At 35.6% G+C, this 25,246-nt stretch overlaps 1 pseudogene; it reads right to left on the bottom strand.

Annotated features, from left to right (window-relative positions):
• LOC138803562 (leucine-rich repeat-containing protein 14B-like) overlaps positions 1–25,246 on the bottom strand; it is a 79,205-nt pseudogene that overhangs the window by 12,405 nt on the left and 41,554 nt on the right.

Raw genomic sequence — 25,246 nt, 5'->3', positions numbered from 1 at the left:
TGGGCGTTTACCCAAATGATCACAAACAAGGCCACACTAAAGCTACCAGCACGACTACGTTTATTGCAGCATTATTTACCATAGATAAGATATGGAACCAACCCAAATGCCCCTTCATAGATGAATGGATCAAGAAAATGTGGTATATATACACAATGAAATTCTCTGCTTCCATCAGAAAGAATGGCATTGCCCCATTTGTTAGGAAATGGAAAGATTGGTACAAATTATATTAAGTGAAGTAAGTCAGGCCCAAAGAAACATAGGTCCCATGGTTTCCCTTATTTGCAATAACTAGTATATGTCTGAGACAAGCAGAAACGGTCAGATAAGTTGATGTTAGGCAAAATGAACCCTAAGATAAGGACTCATGTTTTTTTTTCTTTCTTGTGATTTTTTCTTTTTTTGAGGGGGGGGGGTCCGGTTGTGGGGCCTGAACTCTGGGCCTTGGTACTGTCCCTCAGCTCTTCAGCTCAAGGTTAGCGCTCTATCACTTGAACCACAGCACCATTTCTGGCTTTTTTCTTTTTGTTTATGTGGTGCTGGGGAATTGAACCTAGGGCCTCATGCATGCAAGCAAGTGATGTACCACTGAGCCACTTTCCCTGCCCCTTTCTTGTGATTATTTCTAACATATTTATAAGATGATTTCTTTCTTGCTTTGTATGTCCCTCCCCCACAGTATAACCACTGTTTTCACTGTAGTTGATGTTGGTATAATTTGTGGAGGGGAAGGGAATAAACAAATTGTTTAAATAAGGATACAGGTGGATCCATTTCAACAATGAGATGTACAAGACGTTATGTCAAAAAACGAACTTTACAACTTTGGTGGGGGGGCGCATATGGGGGAAGGGATGGGAACAAAGAAGGAGGCAACAATGCTTGATAAGAAATGTACATTACCTTGCTCATGTAATTGTAACCTCTCTATATGGTACTTTCACAATTAAAAAATGCAATCTTCCCTATCTCCACCTCCAGAATAGCTAGGATTATATATATGCCACCGTGTTCAATGTAAAATTAACTCATTTTTTTGTTTGACTGAGGTTTCAACTCAGGGTGGCATTCTACCACTTTGTCCATACACCAGCTCTTATCAAGTTTTTTATCTTTAGTTTATGGATCACTTAATTCACTCCAAGTATCAATTTCATTTTAATTTTAAGAATTATAGTTTATTTTTGTTTTCCTTAAAATATTTGTGCAAAGGAAGGAATGTTCTGTTTGAAAAATAAAGATAGTTACCCTTTAAAATATTTACTCTGTATTGAAACTCTTAGAAGCAAGGTATGGCTCAAGTGGCAGAGCACCATTCTTGAGTAAAAACCAAGCAAGCATGTGAACAAGCCCAATTTTACCGCACACACACACACACACACACACACACACACACACACACACACACACACACACACAACAACAACAATAACAACAACACTTGGCATGAAATTTTAAGCTTTACAGGTATTAATAATTTTACTTCTCACAAAAATGATTGTGTTAACTAATACCTATAGTTAACACACGAAAAGTCACTAGAATTATATATACTATTTTATTTTCCAGATGAGGAAACTGAGTCATGGGAAAGATCAGAGGATATTTTAGAAGAGGAAGCCAGGAATTCTGTTTTAGAACCTACAGGACTTAACACACCATTGACACTATAATACTGCTTGATTTAGTGTATTAAAAATCCCCTCTGTACATTATTTTTACCACACCTCTGATGGACTTCCTGCTCATTGTGTTGATTAAAATTTGACCACTTTCATTAATTCACTAAACATTTTCCCAGAGCTGCCCATGCTTCTGAAAACACTAAGCTAAGAGATAATTTTGAGGGTCAAGTAAAAATCTGCAGAGATAGGTTTGTATGAAGCTAATGAAGTTTAAGCTTATCCTCTTGGGAGCCCTTCAAGATCTTGGAAGAGGAACAAGCTGTGGTCACCCAGTCAAAAATTTTGATACATTTTGAGACATATAAATTCAAATGGATAGAAATAGTATGTCTTTCTAACCCAATATTCCTGTGTCGTTTGGCATGCTTTCTTCCCTTTTTAATTATTTTTAGATAGTTGTAGGAGTTTCAACTAAATGTGTCCCTTTACATGTACAGTGCATTTTGATCAGTTAATGCTTCCATCATTCTCCCCTCCACATATCCATTTCCTTGCCTATTTTCTAATATGTCTGAGTTCCATTTCCACATGTGCAAATTGAATATTATTACTATATTTGCCCACCATTCATCCCTCTATTTGTCTACTCACTTCTCCTTATTTCCCATCCCTCTCACTCATATTTGAGCTCCTTAGTATTCTTTTTGTTAAACTGTTGTTCAAAGTTGTACTAATTTATATTTCCACCAATTAAGGTTCCTTCTCCCCTCCTACTCCATTCTTGTCAGCATTTGTTGCTGTTTGTATTCTTGATGATGGCCATTATGTCTAGAATGAGATGGAATCTTGATTCTGTTTTGATTTGCATTTCTTTTTTGGCTAGAGGTCTTCTACAGGTTGTATTTTTAGGTTAATAACCATGTCCTTTGCTGTGCAGAAGCTTTTTAGCTTGATACAATCCTGTTTGCCAAGTCTCTTTTCTATTTTCTAAGTTCCTGGAGTTATATTTAGGGAGTTTCTGCCTATGTCAATACATTCTAATGTTTACTCTTTCCTGTAGTAAAGTTTTAAATCTTATATTGAGGTTTTTGATCCACTCTGAATTGATATTAATTTAAGGTGTGAGAGAGGTCATATATATGGACATTTGGTTTTCCCAGCACCATTTGTTGAAGAGGCTGTCTTTTTCCACCATACATTTTATCAGATAGCTGTGGGTTCTTGTATTCATTTCTTCGCCTTCTAGTCTGTTCCACTTCAGGTCTGTCATACTTTCTAGAGTGGCTAGGACTATTTTGAGATTAACTAAGGAGAATGTGAGTTGGAATTCATTTAGTTTGATTTTACAGAAGTCTCTGATAATCACATATTGAATAATTTATTTACTGATAGTGATTGTACTGTAGCAATAATTTTTATGGCACATTTTTAATAGAAACATTGAGCAAAGCTGTTTAATTGTTTAATCATTTGTTAATGAAGAGGAATTCATCACATAGATTGAGAGAATATTTTGGTTCTCTTGCTGATTGATATATATACACTTAAAATTGATGAAAGCAACATAATTGTTAGACACACAGGTTAATGAGTGTCTAAGTAAGTTGAAAATGATTTAAGGTTAGTCTCTGGACAGGAAAAAAATAAAAGGATCTGAGAATATAGAACTCACCTAGAAAAAACTTCAGAGAAAGGATTTCACAAACAAGACAATTCAAAACTGAAAATATGGAAGAATGAAAATATAGTCAATTATATTGTATGAAAGTATGAATTATTTTTTATAAAATATATTAATAAACAATTATCATTTTACAAAAGATTTATAGTATAACCTAAAATAGTAAAATACCTTTTCATTTCAAAGAATGAAAAAAAAGATACCAAAGGAATATGGGATAACTGCAAAAGACGTTACATATGGATAATGGGAATATCATAAGGAGTAAAGGAAAAGAAATAGAAAAAGTATTTGAAATAATAATGACAGAACTTTCCCCAAATTAATGTCAGGTATGAGCTACACTTTCAGGAGAAACTCTGGTAACAGCAAGTTACCAGAATGAATTCTGCAAACAACAATAAAGGCCCCTAAAAGAAGAAAAAAATCCTCACACAAACAGGTATATGTGGCATGCTGTAATAGTTCATGGTTATAAATTAAAAATAGCCAAAAGGTCTAAGCATCTTGCAGAACTGTAGTACAGGTGATGACAAGTCCCTGGACACTTTCCTGATGTCTATGACAATCAGAGGGAAACCTTCCTTGACCCCATGAGAGCAGAACTTTCTAGAGGATTACGAGGTTCCTATGACAATGAGTCTGAAATACCTTATTTTCCCTGTGGACAAAGTCATTACACTACTTATAAGCTATATGAATCTTAAAATGAAGCTTACTCCTGCAAAATCTGCTTAAAGTGCATTTATGAAAGAAAGAACTGATAGCTCAATATAAGAATAAGAAAATGGGAAGCATTCCTAAACTCTGAAAATGGAATTCTCAAAGTTAGTCAGCTGACTACTGACCATATACATGCCCTGGACCTGCTTCTATTTTCTACATTGTAACACTGCTAGTGGTTCATACCTGTAATTATAGCTACTCAAGAGGCTGAGATCCTAGGATGGCAGGTCAAAGAAGTCAGACTGGGCAGAAAAATACCAGAAAATCTTATCTCCAATTAACCAGCAAATAGCCAGAGGTATGACTCAAATGGTAGCATGCTAGCCTCAAATCTCAAATAAATAGAGAGAGAATCCAAGGCCCTGAGTTCAAGTCTCAATTCCGGCACACAGAAAAACAAACTAAAAGAATACTGTTATGGGGGGAGGGGAGCATCAAAAATATAAAAAATAAAAAAGAATACTGCTAAAGGAAAGTTTTTGAGTATTAGAAGGGGCTCAAGATTTATAACTTTATATTATATACGCATATAATACGTACAGCTATAATTTAAAATATATAATCAATTTATACATGTAAGAGAGTCCAATCATGATATAGATTATATAATATGTTTTTCCTTTTTTTACTTTTTTATTGTGAAAATACTGTACAGAGAGATTATAATATATTTTTCTATGGACGAACAAAGACAAGAATTTCATTTTTAGAAGCCAAACAAGTAAGAATATGAAGTGAAATACTTAAACTCTACTAAAAACAAAAATCACTAACCTGGAATTCTGAACCCATGAAATTATCCTTCATCAGTCAGATAAATATAATTGACATCTACATTAGAAGGGATTGTATTCAAGTTCACACATGAAAAAAAAAAAGGTCACACATGAGCTTTCATCGAGACAGAGAAAATTCCAGGTAAGAAGATAAATGAAAACAATAGAAATAATATAATACCTGCTCTTGGACCAAATAGAATTAAACTTGAATTCCATAATATAAATTAATAATAGAAAGATACTTAAAGATTAAACACTGCTAGGTGTCCAGGGTACATATCTGTTGTCTTAGCTATGTGAAAGGCTGAGACTAGGCAGATTGATGTTCCAGGCCAGCCAGGGTGGAAAACAAAAGTCTTCAAAACTTCATTTAATGGAATGAAGATGGTATACACCAGTCATCTCAGCAATGATGAAAATCCATATGGGAAGGAGGTGAGACACATCTCAGAAGTATATAACCAATGCTAAAAAGACTGGAGATATGGATCAGCAGTATGACACCTGACTAGCAAATGTGAGGGCCTGAGTCAAACTCCAGTGTCACCTAAACAAAGAAACGAACAAATATATCTCAAACTGTGAAATGCATCAGAAGCAGTGCTTTGAAAGAAACTTCTAGCACTGAATGCATACAGTAGGAGGTAGACCTCAAGTTATTAAACCAAGTTTCTATTTTAGTTAACTAGAAAAATTCCTGAGTTCAATCTCTAATACCACTACCACCACCCAGAAAAAATAAATGAAACTTGTAGAAAATCCATACATCGAAACCTGCAATGATAAATTCAAAAGTAATTCTTTGAAAAGATCAAGAAAATCAGTAAGATACTACTTAAGATGAGGATAAGATAAATTAACAATATGAGAAATAAAAGAGATATCTGATAATTTCAATGATGTTAAAGTATAATAAAGATAACAAAGGAATATTGTGAACAAACCTATGCCACAAATTTGATAATCTAAATGTAATAGACCAATTTCTTCCAAAATATCTGTCAAAATTTACACAAGAAGAAATCAAGCAGGATAAGTCTGAATCAATTGAAAAAAATTGAATAGCTAGGATTACAGGTGTGAGAACCAGAACCTGTCCATCTTAATGTATTTTTAATGACTTCAAGTCTATCAAGTTATCACAAAGACTGTGAAATCTTATTACTTATTTATCCCTTTTTATACTAGGTGCTATTCTAGGTTTTTTTCCATGTATTATTAACCTGTGTGATAGTTACATTATGCTTTGAGGTTGGTGTAACTACAAATTTTCCAGAAAGAAATTGATGCAAAATAAATTGTTCAATTCTATGAGGCGGTTTAAATGGCACACCGGGGGCTCAAACCAGAATTTGGTGTTTGTGCCTTAGTGCAGTGTACTCCTCTCTGTGCCACTTCTGTGAGATAGGATGCATTTATAATTCCATACCTGGATTTCTATTTCACTTTGAATTCTATAGCATTTGCTATGGGTTCCATAGCTTTGTTTTTATTTCCTCTGTTGTAATTTTAGGTCTTAGAAAGGGCAGTGATTATTTTTTTACTCTGTCCTATTGTTTCAGATTTTAGACTATATATGGACCCAGCATTATAAAGCAATTTTCCACTGGTCTAGATAATTTAGCACACACTGCAAACTCTGAAAGCTTCAATTGGGAGATATGTCCAATTACTTTCCAATCTATTTTTATGTAATAATCAATTTTGAAAGGATAAACCATATTCTGTTTGTAGGATTTGCATTTTGCTTAAAATAAAGTCCAATTTCTGAGATTCTCTAATAAGCATTGTAGATTATCCAAAACCTTAGCAAGTCAAATACTTGTCTCACTTCTTCGTCTACCAAGAAGAAACCTGGAGTTCCCCAATCTTAATATTTTGTGCCATTTTGAGCATAATATTGTAACAGGTCCGAAGGCCCTTTGACTGAGGGGCACTATCATTTGGGCTCAGAGATTAACCAAAAGCAGTATAAAAGCTTGGCATCTCAGCTTCCACTTTATATCCACCTACCAGACCAATGACTTACTGTATCCAGGTTCCAGCTGAGAAATCCTGAGATGATGAACTGCCTGGCTCTCTATGAGTACTGCCTTCCAACTCTCACCACATGAACACGTGTGTGACTGGGACTTTAAAATTATGCATTTGTTATTGGATGCTGGTGTCTCACACCTGTAATCCTAGCTACTCAGCAGGCTGAGATCTGAAGATCCTGATTCAAAGCCAGCCAAGGCAGGAAAGTCAGTGATATGTATCTCCAAATAGGTAGCCCTGAAAAGCCCAAAGTGGAGCTGTGGCACAAGTGGTACAGTGCTAGCTTGACTATAAAAGCTAAAGGAGTGCATCCAGGCCCTGAGTTCAAGACCTAAGAGTAGAACAAAAAACCAAACTACAAAAACAAAAAATATGCATTTCTCTCCTGCCACTGCCTTTTCCTCCTATATAAAGCTAAAGAAAATGTGTACTCAACTTGGGAGGGGGAAGGAAGTAGCTGGGGAGGTGGGGAGGGAAGGTATGGTAGAGGAAAAACAAAGGAGGAGGAAACAATGTTCGATAGGAAATGTATTCATTACCTTACTCATGTAACTGTCCCTCTGTATTCTATTTTTATAATAAAAAACATAAAAAAGAAGAAAATATATGCTTAGTCTGGACCTATGGAACCAGGAGTATATTCCTGGACCCTGTAACAATGGGTTTCATCTATCAAAGTTAATGGACGTATCTTTGATGCTTATATTCATAAGCCATCTATTTGGCATTTTGAATTTATGACAACATTTTTTGCTAGCTTTCAGACTTGAACTCAGAGCCTTGCACTCTTGCTTGGATTCTTCTCTCAAGTCTGGTGATCTCCCACTTGAACCACAGCTCCACTTCTGACTTCTTGTGGGTTAATTGGAGATAAGAGTCTCTTGGATTTGCCTACCTAGGCTCACTTTGAACTGTGATCCTCAGATCGCAGCTTCCTGAGCAGCTTAGAATACAGGCCTGAGCCGCTGGCACCCTCCTATAACAAATATTTTTAACTTTTCAAAACCTCTGTGATCACCTGCCCTTGGAACAGGTAGCAGTACTCTGTTCTATACCAATTTTCCTCCACAGCACCTAAGCAATCGTCCCAGAGAAATCTTCCCTTACCTCCTACTACCCTGTCCCTAGACACTTCTCTAACCCCAATTTCTGTCTCTCTGCTCACACTGTCTTCATTTTCTCCACACTACTTACTGTCTTCTAAAATAACAAGTTGAACTATAAGAAATTGTGATTCACTTAGGGTAGAAGCTCTTGTTTGGTTTCTATGTTTACTTCCACATGGTCCAACATTAAAACAAGACATTTTATCTGCTTCATCAGTCAACTATCCCTACTTCCCTAAATCCAGTACCTGGCAGATATAATAAGATATAAACCATCTTTTCAATCTCAATCATTTCCTTCAATACTGAGTTAAGATAAAAAAAAATCAGGATGATAATTGACAGCACTTCCACAGAGAAGGCCTTTGGGTGTGATTTCTCTACATGTCTAATGATACACCTTTCAATACACACACACATCAACCCTGATTCAAGCACACGTTGTGAGCATGCCACAGCCATTGCTCTGTCATGGGATTGTAATATAAATTCCATTTAATAGTGTCATTACATAATGGAGTTTTTTGTGTTTCCCTGTGAGCATGGTACTTGTTAACTTTGTAGCAAATTTAACAAGCATCTCAGTGACAACCAAACCTCTACATCTTTTTCCTGTGAAAGGTGCAATGGGGAATGATACCAGGCAGGCCTGTATCCTTATATTGATCCAGTTAATCAATTTTATGATGGAATCATTATTTTGAACTTATTCTGCTAAACTGTAGTTAGTTTGCCAGATATGCATTTTTTGAAAATGGAAGAGCTTTGTGGTGCTAGGTCCTCTCCAGGAGAAAACCCACACAAAGGGATAGATTTTTCTATATCTCTTGCTCAACAATCTATTTTGTAAATATTTCTAATTGTGGATTGTTTTTTGGAACTCCTAACTCTTGAACTCAAGTCCTGTGCAATGTCCCTGAGCTTCTATTACTCAAGGATAATACTCTACCACTTGAGCCACAGCAACACTTCTGGCCTTCAATGAGGAATTGAACCCAGAACTTCATGCAAGCACTCTACCACTAAGCCACATTCCCAGACTATGGGTTTTGTGTGTGTGTGTGTGTGTGTGTGTGTGTGTGTGTGTGTGTGTGTGTGTGTGTGTGTGTGTGTGTGTGTGTGTGTATTGGTTCTGGGCTTGAACTCAGGGCCTGAACACTATCCCTGAACTTTTGTACTTAAGGCTACTGCTCTATCACTTGATAGCTCCACTCCAGGGTTTTGGTGACTAATTGGAAATAACAATCACACCAACTTTCTTGTTCAGGCTGGCTTCAAACCATGATCCTCAGATCTCATCCTCCTGAGTAGCTAGAATTACAGGCGTTGGAAATCTAATTCTGTTTGTTTTATTTTTGCTTGCAAATAAACCTATGCACATTGAATTTCAAACTTTACACTGGAATATTGTTTATATGTTTGATGAATAGTGATATTTCTATTGCAATGTTCATCAGAAAAGTATGAATAATTTCTGAAATTGGGTCATTATTTCTGTAGTCAATAACATTGTGATAACAAGTCCAGTCTCTGGCAAATGATTTAAAAATTTATTCTCTGAGATCAATTCATCTTTTTAAATTTGTACCTATCTTCAGTGATCTTAAGGATCACTTAAGGAATAATAATAGGAAGTACTAGTTTGGGGACTATAATAACTGCTCTTGCATTTTACATTAATGAAATGTATGTGAGAAAAATTAAGTTTTTAATTACCTTTTCTCTGAAATTTCCAAACTACCAACAGATTATTTGATAACCTGAAGTTAGTGGTGACTCTGGGGGGAAGGACCTTGATTTGCAGCATTTGCCAAATTTTGTGCTGTAAGTAGTCCCATAATGGGCTATTTTAAGCTAATCAAAAGTTAAGCCCTTTTATATTTCTAAGTACTTTGTCACGGATTTTTGTAAAGTCAAAGATGCATTCGCCTTCCAGCTGACTATTATACTATGAAACTCCTCTTCAAAAACATTGGCCAAGATAGAAAAATAACAGTTACTCTGTCATTTCAGAACTAAAATATGTGGCTTAGATGGTAAGACTTCCTTCAGTGCAGTTTACTCTATGGTTAACAGGTGGCTTATTGGATTCAACTGTTGATAATCCAGCACTGATCCTAGATTCAGAATCAAAGTAAAACTTCACAGTTACAGACAGAGTTTATTCAGTACTTGCTTTTAAATTAGAAAATAAGCTTAAATAGTTAAAACACAAATAGGGCACAGATTTACTTTAATCTGTCAAAAAGATAAATAAATATTTAATGGTTTAAATTGTGACCTTCAAAAATAGGTACAAAGTCTGACCCTTCTATTACCTTTGCGTACCTGGGAGTATGATCTCATTTAAACATAGGCTCTTTGCAAATGTAGTCAATAAAGGATCTTAGTGAGACAACATGTGAATTTAGAGTAGACCCTAAACCCAATGATAAGGTAATTTCAGGGATTGGATTTGTTTGGGTTGTTGTGCAGTACGGCACAGATCATAATTTACCCGAAAGACTCAGCTACTCAATCCCAAGCTGCTTGTTGCCCATGGAAATATGACCTGCCAGATCTTCTGGGTGTTGTTCTTTTGTTTCGTTTGGTTTTGTTTTCCTGAGAAGAAGCCAGAAGCAAGATTTTCATTTGATAGCACTGTAGTTTTAAATGTCTCAAGCAAGGGAAAAGGAAGAAAATAGAAAAAAAATGATTGGTTCTTTTCAGGTTTTGAACAAATGTATGACCTTTGCTTTATAAAGTAACGTCTAGATCTAAAAGAGTTATGATAATTTGTTGTTTGGTAATTGTCATTGTTTCTCAGTGCTTTCAATTAACAATGCTTCCAAATCAAATAAAATAGGCTTAAAATTTGTCATCCTTTATCATCCTAGTTAGAGTGGCCGATGTGTATACAGGAATATCTTAAATTTACAGGCAACTGGTTTTCTAGAACCATTTTGAAGTAAAGAATTTCAAATGATGAAAGTGTGGTATTACAAAACAATAATTTATTTTGAAGGTTCAGCTTTTTCATATACTGCAAGGTAAGCTATTGGGCTGTTGGGTGCTCATAATAAAATGATTGTATAAAGAATTTTAATCTCCGATTTTAGGTTTTAAGCCTACAACTTTTAGAACTAGTTATGTCTTTAAAAAGTCAACTATCCAAGTGAAAAAGGAAATCCATTTTCTCAATTTTCAATCTAATTTGAAGAACATATTTTTAGCTATGGGAACAATAGTTAGCTCTGCCTGATGACATGTTGTCTTTAAATTTTATGAAAAGAAAGAATTAGAAACAATTTCGAGGCTATATATTGCAGAACATAGAGGAGGAGGTTATATTGTAATTTGATTCTTTATTATTATATGCTGTGAGGTTACAAAAGATGGTGACAATTTACATTATTCAGAGGTACAGCTCATGAAGCACTGCCATGGTAGCTGGAAGTCTGACTACAGAATTGGTCCAGACAAGACCCGCCTGCCAAGAAAGCAAACTAAAATGACGTGATATGATAAAAACAAATGAGTGAAAAAGTGGCTACAGCCATTTCCTATCAAATAAAATGATGAAAGAAAGACAGATGGGCCTCGTGGAGCAAGATGGTCGGGTTAAAAGTGAGGATAAAATATTTAACTAAAGGCAGCCACTATTGTTGCATATATATTTAATAAGTTGAAATAAACAAGTGTATATAGCCATAAAGACGAACTGTAGTTCATTGTAGTTCTCTGAAGAGGAATATGGGATATATGGAAAACAAATTATCATAGGAATAGGAATGGGCAACAAAGATTTGCATAAATGAAATAGAAATAAAAGCTGTTTTCTGGAAAACTAATTGTTTTTTATAGGTGGATGATTCATAGATGATCTGTGTGTGTGTGTGTGTGTGTGTGTGTGTGTGTGTGTGTGTGTGTGTGTGTGTGTGTGTACGTGCGTGCGCGCTGTTGTCACTGGGCACTGGGACTTGAACTCAAGGCCAGGGTACTACCCCATAGGCTTATTGCTCAAGGCTGGTGCTCTAGAAGTTCCAAATATAACTTCTCCTAAGTAGCTGGAGATAAAGTCTTCTCTGTCCTGGCTGTCTTCAAATTGTGATCCTCAGATCTCAGCCTCTTGAATAATTACAATTACAAGCATGAGACATGAGTCAGTGGCTACCTGATAAGTCTATGCATGTTTTTGTGTTTTGTATGTTTTTAAATATTCTCTTTTAAGAAAAACCATGAAACATATGAAAATAAAACTTAGTTGAATTAAAAATTTAGCCAGACTTTGTGAAATATTAAATGCCATAAGATGTGTATTGCCTGGGATTTCACTTCTAAAATAAATAATTTAAGCCTTTTTATTTGAGAGATGAGAAATAATTTTCTTCTCAAATGCACATTTGCAAAAGATTTTGGAATGTTGTCTCTAGTGATTTTGACTTTTTTAGGAGATGAATAATGATGAAATTATATTTTATTCAGGGTTCAGAAATCTATCAAACATTTTTGGTTTGCATAAATAAACAAATGGTTAACATTCTATTTTAAAATAAAACAAAATATTCTCTTTTGGTAAAGTTTCCCATAGAAACCTAAGAAAAATAAAATAAATAAATGAGAACATCACTGAGGCTTTGCTCCGAATGATTTACAGTATCCAAAAGTTTTCACTTGCTTTGTGCTAATATTGTCCATGACCATTACATGGGTTTTCAGGAAAAGCTATTATCCATTATGTATACCATTCATAATTGACTCATAGCTCTTACCAGCATGCTGTTGAAATTCTTTTCACTTACTATTTTGGGAACAAAGAAAAACTCAAGGGATTTTTATGCAAAATTTGTAGTATTTCCCCCATTTCAGAGTCCAGGAAGGCAATGTAAACTTTTATGACTCTCCTGAGTCTCAAATTATTCTGCTTTAAATATTCCCTGTATGAGAAATAAAAAGAAGCAATCTATATGTGTGAACTATTTTTAATGTCAGTTTAAACAGATGTTTATCCAAACAAGTCATACAAATCATCATCATTAGTCTTTGAGAGTATGTTCGCCATCATTATCAGGGAAGGCAAGTAAAATTATCTTAAGATATTATTGCTGTTAAGATGGCTATTATAAAAAAAGATAAGAAAACAGATGAGAGGAGTAAAAACAACTATTTTCAATCAGATAGAGAATTCAGAACCTAGATCTCAGAACCTTTGTGCTCTCTTGAGGGTAATTCAAAATAGTGCAATAACTATGGAAACCAGTATGAAGATGCCTCATAAAACTAAAAATAAAACTTCTATATGATTAGTAATTCTACATTTGGATATATATCTAATAGATTAAAATCAGGATCCCATCAAAGACCTTGGAGTCAAAGCAGACACTCTGAAAACATTACAGGATGGAGTAGAAATAAACCCTAGGTCTCCGTTGCACAGGCCGAAATTTTTTTAATAGAGATCCAGAAACACAACAAATCAAAGAAAGGTTGGACAAATGGGATTGCATGAAATTGAAGAGCTTCTCCATGGCAAAGGACATAGCTAGCAAGATCAATAGAATACCGACGTATTGGGAGAAATCTTCACTAGCCATACATCGGTCAAGGGTCTCATATCTAAAACATACCTTGAACTCAAAAAAATTAAATCCCCCAACAACAAATCTTCAAAGAAACAAGTGGGCTAAAGACTTAAAGAGAAACTTCTCTGAAGAGGAAAGAAGGATGGCCAATAGACACATGAAGAAATGCTTAACCTCCCTAGCCATAAAGAAATGCAGGAGCTGGGAAGGTTGCTCAGTGGTAGAGCGCTTGCCTTGCATGTATGAGGCCCGGAGTTCGATTCCTCAGCACCACATAAGCAAAAAGAAAAAAAAGCCGGAGGTGGTGCTGTGGTTCAAGTGGTAGAACGCAAGCCTTGAGCTGAAGAGCTGAGGGACAGCGCCCAGGCTCAGAGTTCAGGCCCCACGACCAGACCCCCCCAAAAAGAAATGCAAATCAAAACAACATTGAGATACCACCACACTACAGTTAGAATGGCTAAAATCAAGAAGTCTAATAATAACAGATGCTGGAGGGGATGTAGACAGAAGGGAACCTTAAGTCATTGTTGGTGGGAGTGTAAACTTGTTCAACCACTTTGGAAAGCAGTATGGAGATTCCTCAAAAGACTCCACAGAGAACTCCCCTATGACCCAGCAATCCCACTTTTGGGCATTTACCCAAATGTTTATGAACAACACCACACTAAAGCTACCAGCACGACTATGTTTATTGCAGCATTATTTACTATAGCTAAGATATGGAACCAACCCAGATGCCCCTCAGTAGATGAATGGTTCAAGAAAATGTGGTATATATACACAATGGAATTCTCTGCCTCCATCAGAAAGAATGGCATTGCCCCATTTGTTAGGAAATGGAAATATTGGAACAAATTATATTAAGAGAAGTAATGCCGGCCCAAAGAAACATAGGTCCCATGGATTCCCTTATTTGCAATATCTAGTATATGTCTGAGTCAAGCAGAAAAGGTCAGATAAGGTGATGTTAGGGAAATGAACACTAAGATATGTATTCAAATGTTTTTTTTTCTTTCATGCGATTTTTTCTAACACATTTATAAGATTATTTCTTTGTTGCTATGTATGTCCCTCCACTACAGTATAACCCTGCTTTCACTGTACTTGATGTCGGTATAATTTGTGTAGGGGAAGGGGAAAACAAATTGTTTAAATAGGGATACAGGTGGACCCATTGCAACAATGAGATGTACAAATCGTTATGTCTAAAACGAACTTTACAAACTTGGTGCGGGGGAGTGGGAGGAGGATTGGGTGCGAGGGAAGGGGTAGGATGTGAAGGGATGGGAAGGGGAAACAAAGGAGGAGGCTACAAGAGGCTACAATGCTTGATAAAAAATGTACTCATGGGCTGGGAAGGTGGCTCAGTGGTAGAGCGCTTACCTTCCAAGCATGAGGCCCTGGGTTCGATTCCTCAGCACCACATAAGCAAAAAGAAAAAAAAATGGAAGTGGTGCTCTGGTTCAAGTGGTAGAGTTCTAGCCTTGAGCTTGACTGGACACCCCCCCAAAAGAAAAGAAAAGAAAAGAAATGTACTCATTATCTTTCCCATGTAATTGTAACCCTCTGTACAGTATTTTCACAATAAAAATATATAAATAAATAAATACATAAATAAATAAAATAAAATCAGGATCCCAAATAGACATCAATATTTCATATTTTTTGCAAAATTATTCACAATAGCCAATATAATGAACCAAACCAAGCATTCCCCAATAGATGAATGCAGAAAGTACAGTATGTACATACAAAGGGATATAAATGAGCCCTAAAAAATTCTGCTACAGAAAAGGTCAAAAGCTATGCACATGTGGCCATAGAAGATGACCCTAAGTGAAATTAACCCCAAGATGGGGACAAAAGTGGTTTTTTCTTTCTCACTGTTGTTTTTAATTTACTAGGTGATTTTTTTGTATGTTCTTCCCATCATGGTATAACCCCTGTTGAAACTCTATTTGATTTCAGTGCTCTGCATCTTCTAATGTGGGGAGTGGAAGGGAAATAACAAAGTGCTGAAACAAGGATACAGTTTGACCCATTGTAACAATGAGATGTACAAGACACTTTGTTGAAAATGAACTTTACAACTCTGTACAACTTCGGTGTCGGGGAGAGGGAGGAGTTCGGGAGATGGGGAAGGAAGGAATAGTAGGGGAAAAACAAAGAATAAGTAACAATGCTCCATAGGAAATGTATTCATTACCTTATTCATGTAACCATAGCCCCTCTGTAGAGTATCTTTACAATAAAAAAATAAGTTCTGCTACTTTCCCCAAAAGGTGTGAACTGGAGGACTTTATGTTAAGTGAAATAAGCCAGTCACAGAAGAATGCCTACGAGATTTGGCTTCTTTGAGGTATCTATAATGATCAAACCTACAGAGACAGGGAACATAGTGGTGGTTTCCAACAACTGAGGGGAAGGGGAAAGTGGAAAGTTGCTTGATGAGAATAATGATTGGGATTTTTTTTCTTGTGACTATCCTGGGACTTTAACTCAAGGCCTGGATGCTATTTTGCTCAAGTTTAATGCTCTACCATTTGAGCCACATCTCCAATTCCTAATTTCTTAGTACTTAATTAGAGATGAGTTCTATGGGCTTTCTTGCCAGGGCTCACTTCGTACGAAGATCTTTAGATCTCAGCCTCCTGAGTAGCAAATATTACAGGCATGAGCCACTGGTGCCCAGTAACAAAAAAACTTTATGTTGGATAAGTATGTTCTGGAGATTGGTTTACAATATGGTGCTTGTAGTTAACAATTAAATATTGCATATGCCAAAATTTAAGATGTTTAGATTTCATAGCAAGAGTTTTTGCTACAAAAGAAAAACAAGGGAATATGAAGAAATTTTGGGTTGGATATGTCTATTACCAGGAGGGAAAAAGGAGCAAATTATTCTTTAATCTGTTTATATTATCTCCAAAGGATCATGACCTAAAAGCCCAAAAGCTTTGTCTGCATTTAGCAGGTGACAGTGGTAATCATTTCTACTAGACATTGAATCAGTAATGTTGAGTAGAAATCTAGAGTGGGAAAGTGAATGTTTATGGCTTTTGAAGTTCTCAGTTCCTGGAAATTTCCATACTGATTACAAACAAGTGAGGAGAAATAGGTGAAATTAATCCACACAAATATACTCTAAAACATATAGTGGTCCTGCAAATTACACACTCTCAAACATATTTCTCATCAATTTCTGAAAACCACTCACAAAATTCTCAAGTAGAGAGAAAACTTTTGAAAGAATTTTATATTTAAAATGCTAATTGGAGTCATATACTGCTTTTTTGATTGGGAATTTAGTTTGTCAGGTGGCATTATATTTCTTCTAGAGTTAACGAGGTTTATAAAAAGATGAGGCAAAGTAAGAATGTTCCTAAACATTGCAAAGATACATTCATTTCCCTGTCCTGAATAAGAATCAATTTTCAATACCCAAGATACCTTCTTTTATGACCTTTATAGAATTATAAATATCAGAACATGCCCTTTTTAATTGTCCAAATTTCTGACAGGAAAATATCTAAATTATTTACCGTCAGCTTTCTTAATTTTGTACTCTTATCTCTAAGCCCAGTGCTTGACATGTAAGTGTCTAATAATTGTTAGATGAGAGGGAAGGTATTCTTAGAAAAATTCAGTCCTTTTGATCAAAGATATAGCCTCTGTCAGTATTGTTACCTTGTCACCATAAGGTATTCATTAACAACTTTTGTCAATGTAGGAGAAAATCTTGTCAAAGTAACGATGTTTTATAACAAAGGCAAGGCTTGCCATGAAAAATTTTAACTTGGGAAATGAAATCAGTATTAATCAGTGAAAAACATTATATTTTCATCTCTGTCACTATAGTAGCAACTGGATTTCTGCTTGTTTTGATCTCTATCCTTTATCTTCTATCTTTTATCTTCGATCCTTTATCTCTGCTCTTTCAAAACTAGGATTGAGAAGGAGTTCATGTCTAAGGAGGGGGATAGAAGAGTAAGATAGAGTAGAAAGAAGGAAAAAATTACTGTAGAATATTAATTGATTTCAGTATAATGCTGCCCATTTAGGAAGTATATATGGTTACTTATTTTTATCCGAACATATGAAAATACTAAGATGGTCTCAGTAAAAATAGCACTTAAACCAAAATTACACCAAAGCCTAGTGTTTACACCAGGTGGTCACAACAGTTCAGGAGAATTGAGCATCAGCAATTGCACATCATAACGAAGGATGACAGGTTGTGTTCAAGATGAAAAAGGACTCAAATGACCCAAGAAAGTATTAATGATGATAACTCAGTTTTTCTCTACCACCTTGGAGACAACTCTAGAAGATCTTAATAATATTAAAAAATAATAATAAACATATAGAAGTGTAACAATATTAACAATACAGGTCGATATCTTAAGATGCACAATGGATTATGGTTAACCTTGTCATCATTTAAAAGTACAACTTACAACATAACTATGCAGATAAAATGATTAGTGTAACTGACTGTGGAATGCATCATTTTAGTTGTAGACCCTGAACCACAAAGATATTTTGAATTGTGGTCACTTTTGTAGTCATGTTTGTAATATTTGTGATGTTATTCTGGATACATAAAAGGCAAATAAATGTTTTAATACTATTAGTAAGAAATATTTTCAGAGACAGAGATGAAAGAAGAGGAGAAAGCTGAGGAGAGAAATTCAAAGATGTTGAAGTAAAAACCTTGTGTATTTAAACTTAAGTTAGAAATATTAGGCAGAATTCATGATTGCTATTTTCCCCTCTAAGGAAAAATGCAGCTGTTTTTAAGGCTTGGGAGTATGACAAATCAGATGCAATGAACATGGAGAATTCCAAATTGTCATATAAAAATGTGCTCCTAAATGGAACCAGAGCTCCTTGGGAAAATGGTTGGTTCTTTGTGTAGGACAGGAAGTATTCTTTCAGTATGAACATCTGATGTATTTTTGTATCAGAAAGCAAGAAACAAAAACTAATGAGGTTATGTCAAAAATAGGATGCAAAAATCTAGGTGCCAGTGGCTCATGCCTATAATCCTAGCTATTCAGGAGGTTGAGATCTCAGGTTTGAAGTCAGCCAGGGTAGGACTCTGATCTCTGGCCAACCACCAGAAAACCAGAAGGTAATGATATTGTTCAAAACATGTTTAGCTGACTTAACTGTAACATCTCCATACATCACTTTATAATAATAATAAAAGTGCACAAAAGGAAAATAAAGTAAAACTAAAAAGAATAAAATTGCAATGTAATATAAGTTGCTTCTGTTGGTACTTAAAAGGAGGCAGAGGAACAAAAATGAAAATCACATACCAAACTCATTGAAATATGTATGTCATTGTTAAAACATCAACTCATTATTTTAACTATTAGTAACTTTAAAAAAAGTTAAGCAATTATCCTATATTTACTTACAAATGTTATTTCAGATAACTATAAAGAAATAAATTATAAAGGAATACAGAAAGATTCCAGTTAGTTAATTGTGAAGGATAAAAAAAAGTCATATTTAAACACTAAGTAATGATGATCAATATATGCCAGAACTTTTAGCTAAAATCTTGATGTAGAGCTTTACAATGAAAGGAATCAAGTTGGCAAATCCTTGAATTCACTGATGGTCTCAGCACCAGTAACTTCTGGCATAGTATATTACTAAAGCAATAGCACCTCCTATTATTTATCCTTAAGAGCACTTTCTCCTTCAAATAATGAATCTGATTCACTTCAGTATTTAGTGCTCAATTCCAATCAATGGGAAATACTTTAGTACAAGTCAATTGCCATAGGAGGAAATAACCACGTGCATTTGCAGATATTCAAGAAAATAATTGACTAATTTCTATAATAAGCTAAAAACATAAAGGAAGAGAGTGAAAGAAAGAGCATGAGATTTTAAGACAACTTAAAAGACCAACAAATAGGAGCAATACAAGATAAACTCAGATATACAAGAAGCATAGATACAAAAATGATGGTCCAAGGCAGGCCCCGAGAGAAAATGGAAACGGGTGACTCTCTCCAAAAAATAACGAAGGCAAAAGAAGGGCTTGGGACATGTCTCAAGTAGGAGATCACCTGCCGAGCAACTATAAAACCCTGGATTCAAATTCCAGTATAAGCAAACAAACAAAAAAGAAAGACCAATAAATATCAGCAGATTGATTTTTATGCTTATTTCCCAAAACAAAATGAAATAAAACAATGGTAATGATAATTTGGAAATGGGCTCCTAATTGAAATATAACAAAGACTCACTAATTTGGGTAGCTGTGATAATACTCCTTTGTCAGAGACATCTTGAAATGTTAAAACATGGAATAACATGATTTTGCTATTGCTTTAAAATATTCAAGGAGAAAGAGAGTAGGAAGAAATAAAATAATTTTGGAAACATGTTGATGGGGGTTTCAGGTAGTGAATGGGTGTTAGAAATGTTATACTTCGCTATACTTTTGTCTGGAAAATGTTACAATAATTCTTAAAAGTTTCACTTTTTGGTAAGTTGCGCCATCAAGTTACATAGAAGAGAAACATATTTAAAAATATGGATTGCTAAAGTTTATAGTTGAATCCAAGTTTAAAGAAGAAATTAAGTCATTTGGTTTAAACAATAAACAATCTGCCACAAACTGGTATCCTTTACTGATGTGGTGAGACTATCACAAACCTTGGAAGATGTCAAAATAAGTCCAAACATGATGAAGAGAGTAAGTCTTATAGTGTAGCTCTGGTCTTAGTCTGGTGTAAAATCATAAAATGTTAACACATGGTGCTGATATGTTTTAATAAATTTAATTGTATACTTCGTAACACATTTTGTAAGTCATTGAATTTGTGGGACCTTTGCTGTGCAAAGATTTGATGTATTAAAAGAATCAGTTATGTTAAATTATAATTGCAATGTTGTATAGAAATACTCAAATCTGCTGGGCGCCAGTGGCTCACGCCTGTAATCCTAGCAAATGAGCTGGCTGCGATCTGAGGATCACAGTTCAAAGCCAGCCCGGGCAGGAAAGTCTATGAGACTCATCTCCAATTAACCACTAGAAAACTGGAAGTGGCGTTGTGGCTCATGTGGTAGAGCACTCTCCTTGAGCTGAAGAGCTGAGGGACAGCATCCCAAGCCCAGAATTCAAGCCCCATGACTGACAAAAATAAAAATTAAAAAATAAACTAAATAAATAACGATATACTCACATCTGTAATCAATGGTTAGATGCTCAGAAAAATATTTGTTTCTAAACTTTCAAAAGATTCATAAGATTTTCATTAGATGAACAAAAGGACCTTAGTGAATTTTTGAATTATTTAGCACTTACTTGGCATTTAAAAATCCTGTCAAAATTAGTATTCAGAAATTTAAAGCTTTATGTTATATTTTTTATTAAAGAAGAAAAAAATCCATCCTATGAAAATTGAAACACACTATGTTTATTTTAAGATGCTTTCTTTGTTCAGGATTTTATGAACTTTTTAGAATTCTAGGATCTTTCATTTGCATATTGAAAAGGAATCATGACACTTCACATTTGTCATGACTGATATAAGTTGATTTGATTATTTGCTGTTTAAAATAGAGGAGGTTGTGTGTTTGTGTAATGTACATTCACATAATCATTTTCGTAATGAAACAATTGTATTTGCAATACATACCTCTTGGTGAATAAATCTGATCAGGACACTACTTAAGACAGACGTCATTGAGATATGCCCTAGAGCAATGTATCTCCTGAGACAATAAAGATAATGATTACAGGACTAAATGTTCATATTTTAATTAATTAATTTTAATTTAAAAATTATTTTTACATAGCTAGTCACATCTTTTTTTTTTGAAAGAATTCTGTTATATAACTGCAGTCTGAAGTTCTGTGCATTTGACATTTCAGGTATTCTACAAATTGAATATGAAGATTTCATTTATTTTTCCCAATAATATATCAACCAGGAGATGTCTGTTCAGAAAGAGATCATTGTCTTCAGTGGTTCTGGGTAGATGGCAGAGGAGAAGCTGGAGGCTAAACAAGCTCTCGCATGTAAAGCAGGTTTAGTGTTCCAGTGAACAGTCTTAAGCCAAGGAATCACACCAAGTGTGCCACTACAGTACAGAGACTTTGGCCAGAGAGGGAAAATCCAAGGAAGGAAACAGACCTGAGCAAATGCCAGAAGCCGCAGCTGCAGTGACGGCAGAGGTGGCAGCGTCCGTAGCCACCATACTTGCAACACAGCGAGTATGGGACCTAGGTGCCAGACGCAGTGGGCATGCAGATTCTACTCAACACCAGCAAGAACTGACAAGGAGAAGACATCTTCATCCTGCAGATCTCAGAAGAGAGACAACCCAGGAACCAAGACTCTGGCGTGAGTAGAAGCATGACATCCTCACTCCTTCTCAGGGAGCAGAGGAGGGAAGGCCACCCCTCCCCATCCCCACTACCAGAGATCTCCATCTTTGATACTGACAAAAGGCTGGCTGGGCAGCTAGCTCCAACTCAGGACTTGGAAGAAAACAAAAGATTGATTTAGCAGGTCACAGGAACCTAACCTGACTTGGCAGGCTCAGCAACACCCAGGGAAAATTCACCCAGCCCAGGCAGAAAAAGCTCCACCCATACAGGAGTGGTTTTGTTCACTGGGTAAATAGAGCCAGAGACAGCCCCTTCCTACAGCAGCCTTGACAATCAATGGAAATTCAGTAAACATAAAGCATGAGAATGGCTCCAGGATGGGCTCTGTGAGTGTCTCAGAAGCTAGCCCCTCAGGGAAAAGCTACAGTTTGCTGAAAGGCCTCAACTCTACCCAGAACCTAGCCTCATCAAAGCATCTCCAAAATAGAGGAAACAGCCATCTCCCTCTTTTGTGATACTCAAAGCAGATCTCCTCCCAGAGAACTACCCTAGGAGGAGGATCACAAAATCTTGGATAAAGCAGAGCAATTTTCTGCTTACCCAAACAAACTGACTTAAGAAACCAATCAATCCACAGGAAAATCAAACACCATAATCAGATCAGAGACTCCAACAAGAGACTGGTTATGGACACAAGGGACATACAGGATCTTCCCATGCCCCTCAAAAATATCAAAGAACTCTTTTATTGTACCTGTTTTAAAAAAAAACTTTTTTAACTTTTCTTAATTTTTAATTTTTAACTTAAAAATTGTTTTCTATTAAACTTTTTTTTCTTCCTCATAATTTTTATTTTAGGGGAATATGTGTGTGGGTGTTTTTGTTCATATAGGTTTACTAATGTTTTGATCCTTTATTTTCTTTCTTTCTCATTCTTTTCACATTCTCTTCTCTTTTGTTCATTTTTGCGTGATTTAATTGCTGTTCTGCTCACCCTCAAATATACCCGTGGTTGATTAGACTTAAATTCCTTAATAGCAGTACTACCTCTTTATACCTATATACTATTTTAAGCATTTTTATTTTTTAGGTTTTCAGGTCTTCTTCCTATCCCTCCACCTTTCTCATCCTATCCCCGTTCTTCTCGGTATATTACATTTCTAATTTTGCAGAATTTTAAAGTGTTTCACTTTTTAATTATAATTCTTGTTTTTCTTCTCTCTTTTTTCTTTTTCTTCTTTTTTTCTCTTTCTCTACTATCATTCTATCCAATCTATTTCCCTCTTTGAGAGTAGGACTTAGTTAATTCAACACTCCCTTTATCTTTCCACAGCCCTCTATTCCTATTTTTACCCACATCTTACCCTAAACCTAATAATTTCTGGTTTGCCAAATTCTTCTTTGCTGTTCGTAGTCCATTAATACACAGTTGTTTAATGTTGAATAAATATATCTGTTGAACTAGATTGTATCTGCAGACTTTTGACTGTTCAACTACACACTTTGGTTGATGCTTGCATTAAGATGGTATTCTAGCACAAAACTGGTGTTACTTTCATCCCAAATGGGCAGAAGAAGACGGAAAAACAAAAGAAAAATGGCAAGTCCTGGTATCTCAAGTCCCACTCATGAAAATCAGGGGACAGAACAGACAATGAATTATCCAGAGGAGAGCTCCCATAAAGCTCTACATACACTACTGGTAAACATGGTAAATGAAAAGATTAAAACCTGCAAAAGACACAGTGTGAGCGTGATAAGGAGAGAGGAGGCAAACCAAAGATAAATACTGGAATATCATGAGCTTGAGGAAGCTACTCAAAGATTGATACAGGAATTGCATGAGCAGCTTGAGAACACTCAAAGAGAAATAAAGGAATGGCGTGAACAGGCTGAGATCAGTCAAAGAGACAGGAATTGCATCAGCTGGCTGAGGACAGACAAAGAGAAAGTCAGGAATGCTGTGAGAATACTCAGAACACTGAAAGAGAACTACAGGAATTGCATGAACTGAGGAAGCTAATCAAAGAGTAATAAAGGAATAGAGAGAGCAGGATGAGAATACACAAAGATCACTAAAGACATTCATGGAATCCATGAATAGAGAGCTGAAAGAAGTCAGGGAGTCCACAAAGGGAATGCTGAATGGAAAACAACAGAAGGAATGGGAGTCAAGGAAACCATAACCAATCAACTAAGTGATTTGAGAATAAACACTGAACACCAAATTAAGGAAGTAAAGTTCATACAAGATGTAAAACAAAGCCCCAACAAAGAATTTGAAGCCATCAAAGCCGACCAAATAGAAGGAAAAGAAATATAAAAACAAAGATGAAAGTCTTGATAGTAGGCTAGACCATGCAGAAGATCGAATATCAGGGATTGAAGACAGCCTAGATATTATAGAGAAAGAACATACAACCGTACAAGACAAATCCATGAAATATGATAGATCTATCCAAAACTTGGCAGACACCATCAGAAGGCCTAATCTGAGAATAATGGGTGTAGAGGAGCACTTAGAGACAGAAGTTAATGGTCTAGGAAATTTTTTAACAAAATCTTAGCAGAGAACTTCCCAAACATGCAAAAAAATAGGCCTATTCAGATACAATTAGCTTTTAGAACTCCAAATAGACAAGACCAGAATAGGACATCCCACCATCACAGTATAATCCACACAGGATCAATTCAGACCAAGGAAAAGATCCTTAAAGCTGTCAAGGAGAAAATATTAATCATATATAAAGGGAAATCAGTCAGAATCACCTGAGATTTCTCAGCAGACACAATTAAAGCAAGAAGAGCCTGGAATGATGTATGCCATGGCCTAAAGACAAACAATTATCAACCAAGAATACTGTATCCAGCTAAACTTTCCTTCATAACCAAAGGTCAAACAAAAACCTTCCATAGCAAAGAAAAATTGAAACAATATATATCCAACAAACCAGTCCTACAAAAATTCTTAAAGATGTCCTACACATAGAAAACCAGCAACTCCGCAATAAAGGCCAATAAATCGCCCCTAAACTGAGAATCCAAGAATCATAGGAAGAACCCAGTTGCTGCAGCACACAAGAAGGTGGATAACATGGCACAAACTCCCAAATACCTCTCATTCCTATCTCTCAACGTTGAAGGACTTAACTCTCCAATTAAGCGACCTAGACTGTCTAGTTGGATTAAAAATCAAGATCCTTCTATCAGCTGCCTTCAGGAGTCACACCTTGCCCATAAAAACAAACACATTTTCAAGAAGAAAGGCTGGAACAAATTCTACCAAGCAAACGGCCCCCATAAACAGGCGGGAGTTGCAATCCTAATATCAGATAAAATAGACTTCAAATTAAAATTATTGAGAAG

The sequence above is a fragment of the Dipodomys merriami genome, unplaced genomic scaffold, assembly GCF_024711535.1.
Source record: "Dipodomys merriami isolate MVZ:Mamm:240054 unplaced genomic scaffold, mDipMer1.0.p SCAF_340, whole genome shotgun sequence".
NCBI lineage: Eukaryota > Metazoa > Chordata > Mammalia > Rodentia > Heteromyidae > Dipodomys > Dipodomys merriami.
The sequence above is the reverse complement of the archived record's forward strand: the minus strand, read 5'-3'. Positions and strand labels throughout refer to the sequence as shown.